The 9,221-nt window shown below is 61.3% G+C and overlaps 1 long non-coding RNA gene across 1 annotated transcript; it reads left to right on the top strand.

Annotated features, from left to right (window-relative positions):
* The first annotated feature begins 703 nt into the window (after positions 1-703).
* LOC116668890 lies at positions 704-7,282 on the top strand. Its single transcript, XR_004326137.1, has 3 exons — positions 704-1,103; positions 3,956-4,047; positions 6,077-7,282. It is a non-coding gene; the product is annotated as an uncharacterized LOC116668890 (long non-coding RNA).
* Positions 7,283-9,221: the final 1,939 nt, after the last annotated feature.

Below are 9,221 nucleotides of genomic sequence, written 5' to 3'. Positions count from 1 at the left end.
AAAGACCAGGGAGACAAACAAAGCCACAGTAAAACGGAGACTGGACCCAGTCCTAGCGACGGTCACGTTCAAGGTCAAGGATCAGACAGAGGCTAAACCCTGACCGTGAAGTTCAAGGTCAAGGGTCTGAACAGCTGACCCAAGGTTCATAGTAACAGCGTGTGTTTACTAAAACCAGGTCCACGTGAGTCAGCAACCACGTGGGAGGGAGCGGAGCCAGGCTGACGGCAGACGAATCCTGGAACAAGGACCAGAGCACTGGAGGCAAGTGGTGAGAAGCTCTAACCCTGAACTTAAACCAGAGACCACGCATGACATCAGCACCTCCGCCCCAGGGCTAGGATCACAGGTGGCTTTCAGGACCCCATAGACTGGTGGAGGCGCTGTTGAGGGGCCAGTGGGTGTGCTGGCCACACTGCCAGAGCCCCATCACCCCCAGGCGGGCTCCTTTATCCTCTGGTGGGGGCAGCATCCTGGGGTCCTGTGTCCCTCCACTGCGGGGGGACAGGAGCGGGTTCCTGCACACAGAGCTGGAAATCCCAGGCTGCCTGGTCTGCTCAGCTGGCCCTGGAGCTCCTGTGAGCACCCCCACTTCCCATCCTGGGTCGTTTTTAAGTCCCCTGAGAATATTCTACATCTGGCCACTTGCTGGGTATAAAAATGGCCAAACTCCCTCCTGGCTTTGAAAAAAAAAGGGCTGAAGTCAGTGGGTGTTTTGGGGGGGGGGTCCCTGCCCCTCGCTGGGTGGTGCACCCCCAAGGCCAAGCCTGGGCTCTCCCCACCCCCAGGCCTCTGGGGCCTCCGGATGACCAGCAGCTGAATGACCAGTGACACCGCCCTGGGTGAAAATACTGCTCTAAAATGGGACAGCGTGAGGCCAGCAGGTCATGTGCTCGGTGCCCACCGGGTCCTCAGAGAGGGCAGGAGGCAGGAGGGGCAGTGGCCCCACAGGACACGCAGCAGCTGAGGGCGGGCATGGCCAGCTGCTCAGTGGACAGCTGGGCCAGTGTGGACAAGCCGCCCATCTCTCCGTGTGTCTGGGGCTGTGTCCCAGGAAGCCGGAAGATGGGGCCTGGCTTCCCAAAAAAGAGGTCTGCGGCTTGGTAAGAGGGAGCTATTTTTATGCACCTGCTTTCCCGGGACAGCCACAGAGGGGAGGGCCTGGGGGCCACGGTGGGGGAGGGGGGCACCAGCTCCCAGCAGGGAGCACAGCTGAGGCTAAGGCCCGACAGCCCCCACCAAAGCAACGGAGGAAGCACAACACCCTGCTCCGGGCCTCAGTTTCCCCATTAGACCTGGGAGCTGGCGGGTGCTCCCTGGGGCCCCAGTAAAGTGGTGCGGGGAAGAGCTGGGTGGCAAGGCCCTGGCATCAGGGGCCCCAGTGGGAGGGGCCTGGTGATGCGGGGAGGGGCCCGTGCTGGGGGTAGGGCCAGGCGCGGCCTGGATTAAGGCCCTAGGGTTCTGAGGGAGCCCTGGGCCCCTCTCCCTCTCTTTCAACCCCTTTTCTGTGCCCGCACCCCATCCTCTCTGCCTCTGAGACCCACAGCAGGTCTGGGTACCCCTGTTCTCCTGTCCTGGGCACCAGGACAGGGGAGGTGAGCAGCGGGGGGAGGAGGTGGGGGTCTGCATGAGGCTCTGTACCCCGCTACCGAGACCCTTCTGAGAAAATCTCTGAGGTGGACAGGGAGGGGTGGGGGAGCTGGGTGCAGATGACCTAACTCGGCTCAGAGAGTACGTGTTTGGGGTTCCGAGGGCCGCAGCCCTGATTGTGGAGGCGGGGCCCGGGGCTGCCAGCTCCGCCCTGAGCCGTGCCTCCAGGAGCCAGGGGCACCTTCCCGTGCCAACCAGCGTGGGATGAATGGTGGTCCCCAAAAAAGGCCTGGATCCTGACCCTCGGAATCTGCCTGTGTGACCTCTTTTGGAAGCAGGGGCTTTGCAGAGGTGACTGAGCTAAGAGCCCAAGAGGGGCTTATCCTGGGTCACCTGAGTGGACCCTAGATCCAAGCATGAAGGGGGGGGCCAGAGCAGACAAGAGGCTCCCTCCCCGCCCCAGCCATGAGAGCAGGCACCAGGCCTGCAGCAGGCTCCCACCCCAGGTGCACGCGTGCACAGCCAGGGGATGACCACAGCACGGAGGCTAGGGGCTGCCGGGCCAGAGGGGCAGGGACTGGGTGGCCGGCCCGGAGGCTCGGACCCTGCAGGCCGGTGCTGGGCCGGTGGCTCCGCCCTGGGAGTGTGCAGTAGCCTCTGCATCTGTCTGTCCAAGCACTTTCTCTTCCAGGGCTGCCCTTCCCAGAATCCCTTTCCTGCGGGGCTGGGGCTTTCCACCGGCTTACTCACCGCTTTCCGGGTTTGTCCTGGGCGCCCCGCCCGTCTGTGGTTGTTCTGACTTGCCCGGGGCTTTTCCTGTAGCTTCATGCTGCTTATGTAAGGAGCCCTTTATGTAACCAGCAGGCTCCATTGTCCCCCGCCTAGGGGGCTGCACCAGTTCTCAGACGCCAGCCAAAGCCCCAGCCCTCGGGCTGGTCAGCGCAGTGGGTGCCCAGCCTGCCCACACCCCCGACACTCCCCTTTCTGCCTCTGCCTTCCTCCCTCCTCTCGCAATCAGAGGGCAAGCCAGGTCCACCCTCTGCCTGGGCAACAACGCTCCTGGGGATCCAGAAGGAGGGGCGGGGTGAGGGCCGTGCAGGGGGTGGTGAGGCCGGGGCAGGAGGCTTGCTTGGGTGGGCCCCCTGAAGCAAATGCTGAGACAGGATTCAGGGATCGTTTACGTGGGCGGTGACCCTGAGACAGACTGGAAGGCAGGGTCAACACATCCCGGGAGACGGGCCCACCTGGAGACCAGGGACACACCTTAGGCTGCACCACCCGGAAAGGGATTACCCTCCAACTGTCATGGGTCATAGTCAAGGGGCTCCCAGGGCGTCAACCTCCCAGCACGTCGGGCTCCTGTGAGCAGAGGGGGCCTTCTGGCAGCCAGCAGCGCGTACAGGATGCCAAGCGCGCAGGGACCTGGGTGGGCTGCCAGTAGTGCTGGCCACAGGCTGCTTCTGCCCCAGGGTGGAGGGACAGGAGGAGAGGGTGTAACCAAGGCCCAGGTCAGGCTGCAGAAGCTGCGGTTACAGAGAGGCGCAGAAGCTGCTGGAGGAGAAGCGGCTGCAGGCGCAAGGGAGAAGGAGCCCCACTGCTCCCTGGCTCGGCCTCCGGGCTCCCACCAGGGCAGGGCATGGGCCCAACCCGGAGCAAGGCAGTGGAGCCGTGGGGCAGTGGTCTGGCCCGAGCGCCACGCCCGGCGAGGGGGCCTGGGGGCTCACCGGCCCGGCACCCCACGTGCCCTGAGAGGCTGAGAAGGGAGGCATCAGTCAGGAGGCCGTGGTCAAGGCCGCAGCGGGGAGCGTCCCCCCGACGCCACAGAGCACGGGCGCCTGCGGGCGGGGGAGGCCCTGGCTGCCGGCCTCCCCGTGGGGGAGGCCGCGCGCTTACACGTGCGCTCAGCTGCTTCCAGGACAAGAGTGTCCCCTGTTTGTTCCATCGCCTGCCAGGAAGCCAGGGCTTTCCCCTTCCTGAACGCTCCGGGAGCCGCGCTCTTTTTTATTCCCCAGATAGGAAGTCTTCTGCAACCCTCTGGCCAGACGTGGGGAGCTGCCTTCATTTTGGCAGCGATTAACCGGCAGGAAGTGTCATTACCTAAATGGACGATGAGCTGATAAGAAGGCCAGAGGAGAAAGGCATCCGGGCCATCCCAGGAACCGGCAGGGAAGGGGCGTGGGGGCCGCAGCAGGGGACGGACGGAGCTGGGTACCCCTCGCTGCGGGGGCCTGTCCTCCAGCCTCCTTCCCGCCCTGGAGCGAGGACACAGAAGGGCCCCTCCCCCAGAGGTTCCCACTTAAAACTATTACAGTTCAACCTAATATTCCCACGACGGGGAAACCGTTCTAAAAGGAAAACTTTACAGCACGTAGATGTTGCACGGTCATCATCTGTTCAAACATGGAATCCCTCCGTTTGCCCAGAAACATGAGATCTGACTGCCCCGCGGTGCTGAGGGTGAGTCAAAGAGAATATTATTTCTGCAGCCCTGTGGCCTGGGGCCCCACTACCTAAGCTGGAGCCTGTGGGTCCCCAGGGCATCAGCCCATCGGCCCCTTCCCCTCGGCACCCAAGGACATTGCTCAGGAAGGGCAGCAGTGGACACGAGCCAGAGCTCTGGGCCCAGAGCCAGAGTCGCGTGGCCACTCAGGAAATGCACGTGGGCTCAGGGTGAGTCCGCGGGGCACGCTGGTCCTCCAGCCAAACCCACGCGGCGTGTCCAAGAGTGGGGAACATTCTCCCCTCCGGCCTGCACCCCCACCCCCAGCACTCTGCTCCCCTGTTTCTGGAAGAACTGATGAGAGCAAACACTCTCGGTGCCACCTGGAAGCCTCTGGCAACCAGATAAACCCCTGCCTGCCCACAGCCCCGGGCTCACCTGTGCTGTCGCTGGGAGGCCTGTCCTGCAGGCAGCGGCCACGCTGGGGTGTCAGTACTGAGCATAGGAGGTGCAGTCTGGCAGCCAGTGAGCCCTCAGGGAGCTGAGGTCCCTAGTCCCACCGAGGGAGTGGCGAGGCATGGATGGGGCCACACAGGGCCTGGTGCCGCTCAGGGGAAGGTGGTCATGTGGCCACCTTGGGCCCAGGGAGGGCGGGAAGCCCATGGCACTGTGCTCCCAAAGCGCTGGCCCTTGGGAGCGGGACTTTCTCATCCGTGCTGATAACAAGGACTCATCAAATGCTGCAGATGACATCAAGTGACCTGCGTAGCACTGCCCCTCCCCACCTGCGGACAAGGAAACCGAGGCTCAGAGAGCCCACAGGTGCCCGGGTCTCCAGTTGGTGCCCAGCTCGCTGTGTAAGGTGGGGGGCCTGGTTCCCCGTGGGTGCCATGGAGGCAGCAGCGCTCACTTGTGGGTCCCCTGTCCGGAGCCAGAGGGGGCAGCCATCTGGGCAGTGACACCCTTAAACCTAGGGGTTGTCGGTACTGCAGACCCTGGAGTTGGTGCCCTTCAGGAGGAGGACACCCTTCGGGAAGGATAGGGATGGGTCAGTTTCATCCCCAGACCAGAGATGGCAGAGCGCGTGGGCAGACAGGCCTGCGGGGACACAGCCCAGCACTGGCACTGACTGATGGAAGTGCTCCCTGATGCCAGGGCCCTGGGCTGGGGGGGAGGGTCAGCTGCTGACACTCGTGGTCACCGGACAGCCCACGTGTGGACAGCAAGGCCAGGGGCATGACCTCATGGGTCGAAGTCTCCAGGGTCAGGCCTGCTGCTGTCCCAGCCCTGAGGACAGGACGGTTCCAAGGACAGAATGAATTCCCAGCCCTGTGCTGGAGGCGCCCACCCCCAGGATCCTCGCTGGAGACACGAGGGTGGAGGCCACCCTGCTTTCCTGGCGAGGGAGTGGGCCCTGCCCTCGGGCCTGGGCCACAGGAGCCCCTGGTCTTCCAGGGATGGGACCCCACCCTGGGTAGCTGCCTGGGGCGGCCTGCTCGACACTGAGGGCAGAGACGGGAGGCTTCTGGAGGAATCGCACTGTCACTCTGTAATCCGAGGCCTGCTCACCCAGCCCTGGGGATTGTGGGGGAGATGCTGCCGCAGACTGGCTTCTGCGTGTCCATACAACCCCCACCCACGTGCCAGGCCAGCAGCCTGGCTGATGGGGGCAGTAGCCTCCCTCTGGCCCTGCTGGGTCTCACCTCCTCAAGGTCGTTCCCCACAGCAGACCAGGACCCCGAGTTGACAAAGGCTTAGGCAGGGTCCCCATGGGGTGTCTCCCCTGAGTGCAGACTGGGGGTGGGGGTGGGGGCGTCTGCATCCCTGTGGACCTGTCAGTGCAGGGGGAGGTGAGGCCATGGGCCCCAAGGACCTGGGTGAGGCAGGTGGGGGCGATGCACCCCTCTCCTGCATGATCCATATCCTGGAGCTGTCACCCAGAAACTTCATTTTACCTTTAAACCACCCAGGCCCAGTCAGGGGACCCCCTGCCCCAGTCTCTATCCCACACCTTGGCTGCCCTTTCTCCCTCTGCCTCCCTCACAGCCGTCAGGTGACCTCCCACGTCTCCCTCCGGCTTGCTGGGCACTGCTTCCGTCCAGCTGTCCTGCCCATGGACAGACCCCAGCCCTTCTGCCGGCGGCGTCCGAGAGCTCCTCCTCGTTCTCCACACCCTGAACACGTGTCTGGAACCCTGAGCCACCTCCGACGTCCAGTTCCGAGCTGGGCACCCAGGCTCTGCTGCTTCTGTCTCTCCAGGGGTCTGAGGGCTGTCTACACCCCTCAGCTGGCCGCCCGGGGCTCCTTGTGGGCAGCTGTGCACCAGCCGCAGCGCTGAGCTTCTCCTGCGCGCGTGTGCGCGTGCGCGGCCGTGCGCGCGCTCACGGGCACGGCTCACACCATCACCTCTTTTCCCTGCCTTGGGTTCCGGCAGACTCCTCCGTTCTTCTCCTTCTACTTCAGTACTCCTCTCCCCTCTTTTGAGATTTTTGTCTCCATGACTGCATTTTCCACTTCCAAGATCTGCCGCTTCCTTACCCCACTGTTCTTGCTCTGTGTCTGCCAATTGGATTTCACAGTTTCCGTGAGTGGGTGTTGTTCCTTCATTTATTCCTTTGAGCATCACAGGTTATTTGGGAGTTTTTGTTTGACACCTCCATAAACCTAACTCCGTCTGAGCGAACGCGTGTTCTGAGAATGCATTTGGTTGGCTCTTCCTTTTCTTTTTCTTTTTGTTTTTAATAAGGTAATTAACACAACACTATAAAGCAACTATACTTCAATCAAAAAATAAAAATTAAGAAATAAAATGAAAATTTTTTAATTTAAAAAAAAATTTTTAATGAGGTATAATCCACAGTCACAAAGTTAACCGTTTTGAAACGTACAATTCAGTGACATTTAACACATTCTCAGACTTTTGCACCATGACTGTCTCTCTCTTTTTTTTTTTTTTTTTTTTTTGATTTTTAAAAATGGTTATGACTGTCCCTTGCATAAGAAGAGCTTCTCGGGTTTTAGATTTGTGTTTGCAGACTTATTTTGAGTGGTTGGTGGTGGTTGTTTTGTTGTTGGAGTTTCTGGTTTTGCTATTCCTGTCCCTCCCTGTCCAGAAGTTGTGCATCTGCCTCCAGACCTGCTGTCCAGCCCCAGGGCTCCCACTGGCGTCTGAGCTGCTGACCTGCGACGATCCTGGTCCTGTCACGGGCCCGTGGGGGCCCACACTTGTCTGCTCCCCTCCCGCAGTGTCCTGCCAGGCTGGAGCCAGCAGCTGCTTGTGTCCAGCCAGCACTTCCGGCCTGGGTTCCGGCAGCCGGGTTGCCTCACAGGGGCTGAGTATAGATCCACTGAGCTCCACCCGGAGCCCCTGGGAGAGAGCTCAGGAGCCCAGGCTCGGGTGGTGGGCCGGCTGGGGCCCTGCCACCCTACGGGCAACCCTCCCACACCAGGCGATGGTCATGCGTGTGACCCCTTGTCCCCTGGGTTAGGGAGCCCCCCACCCCAAACGAGCCCAGGAAGCCTTGTGGGGTGTCTGTGGACACTTATCAGGACCACCGTTGGGACCCTCCACAGACATCACCTCTCTCTGCCATCCCGGCAGACTGACGCAAGCAAGCACTTTGGTGCATCCTGGGAAAAGAGTCTGGATCAAGACACGGGAAATCAATGCTCTAAGAGCCAATTAACAAAATGCCCTTAACTGACCAGTTTTCTGAAAGTCTCTAACTGACCCATTTACCAAAACTTCAGACATATTTTAAACCTGGTCTGGGCAGTTAGCCACAGCTGTTTGCCAACAAGGGTAGGAGCAAGGCCTAAAAATTCTGGCCAAGTACGTTAGCCAGGGTCAAGGGCACGTTCCGAAGAAAAGATAGTCAAGCTAGACCAATGCATTCTGGCAAAAATGGCCACCAGGAAGCAGCCAGAGAGAGAATCCTGTGGGGACATGCTCAGTTATTCACCACATAGATCACGTGGGGCCATCTGGCTCTGAGCAAATGAGTTGCAGTGACTTGATCTAATTCCGAAGACACAGCAGAGAGACGTCAAGAGCACAGTGGCGTCCCCGCTGCTCCACCACTGCTAACTGCCACAGCGCCCTCTCTGTGCCTCGGTTCCTTCCCCCTTCTGTGGTTGTAAGGATTAAAAGGGACCACATAGCCCAGTGAATTTCTGTGGAGGTCACCATGCTCTGGGTTCCTGCTGTGGCTCCGCCATCGGGCACTCAGGGCCACCTGCGGCTCCGTTCACAAGCTGGCCCCTCACTGCTTCGGGGCCTGTGTTCTGGAGGAAGTGAAGTGACCTCGGCCGAAGCTCCCTGCCCAGCCCTGGGAAAGGATAAGCAGAAGGGGCTTCTCCTGGAAGCCCCCAGAAGCAGCTCTCTCCTTGCTGGCTTCTCCCCCATGGAGACACAGGGGACGTGCCAGCCGCCCGTCCCTCCCTGGCCACCACTCCCTCCTGGCCCCCATGTCCAGCAGTCTCTTCCTTCCTTCCCTTCTCTCTTTTCCCTCTGAAGCAGTTTCCCCTGTCTCTCATTTCCGGCCCCACCCGTGTGTCCAGGCTGCTCCATCCCGCAGGCACACCCGCAGAGCCCACCAGAGCCCTGCTAGCACTAGTCTGAAAATCTATATGGATGTGAACCGGAGGGGGAGGGGGCCCTCAGTCCTCCCCACCCACCGACAGCGACTCCCCTGGGGGCCTTCTCTGAGCTGGGTCCACCCGCCAACGCTCATTCTTACTGCAAGTGACAGCGACTGCAGACTTCCTGCTTGGCCGCCGTTGGACAAGGCCGGCTGGCAGTAAGGCCGCTGTCTGGGGCCCCCACTGTGCAGCTGGGCACCCGGCGAGCTCAGGCAGCACCTGCGCCAGCCGTGCACCTGCCGTGCACCTGCCCCAGCTGGGTCCTGATTAGCCCCACTGTGTGCACCCCCAAGCTGGTCGGGGGCACCTTGGTGCAGCCGAGTCACTGGACCACTCAGAGCCTGCTGGGCGAACCTTTAAATGGCATCTCTATGGCTCTGGCCTCGTCATCACTGCCCTGTCACGGGCCCGCGGGGGGTCTAAGTCAGTGAACCCAGGGGTGCAGTCAGCGCGTTTGCATCGGCGGTGTTGCTGGCCTATGATTCTCCAAGTCTGGCTCTGAGCTGCAGCGCGAATCCTCCATCCCCTCTTAGCTGGGTCCACAAAGCTG

The sequence above is a fragment of the Camelus ferus genome, chromosome 1 (assembly GCF_009834535.1).
Source record: "Camelus ferus isolate YT-003-E chromosome 1, BCGSAC_Cfer_1.0, whole genome shotgun sequence".
In the NCBI taxonomy this organism is placed as follows: Eukaryota; Metazoa; Chordata; class Mammalia; order Artiodactyla; family Camelidae; genus Camelus; species Camelus ferus.
This window is presented reverse-complemented; position numbering and strand designations above follow the sequence as displayed.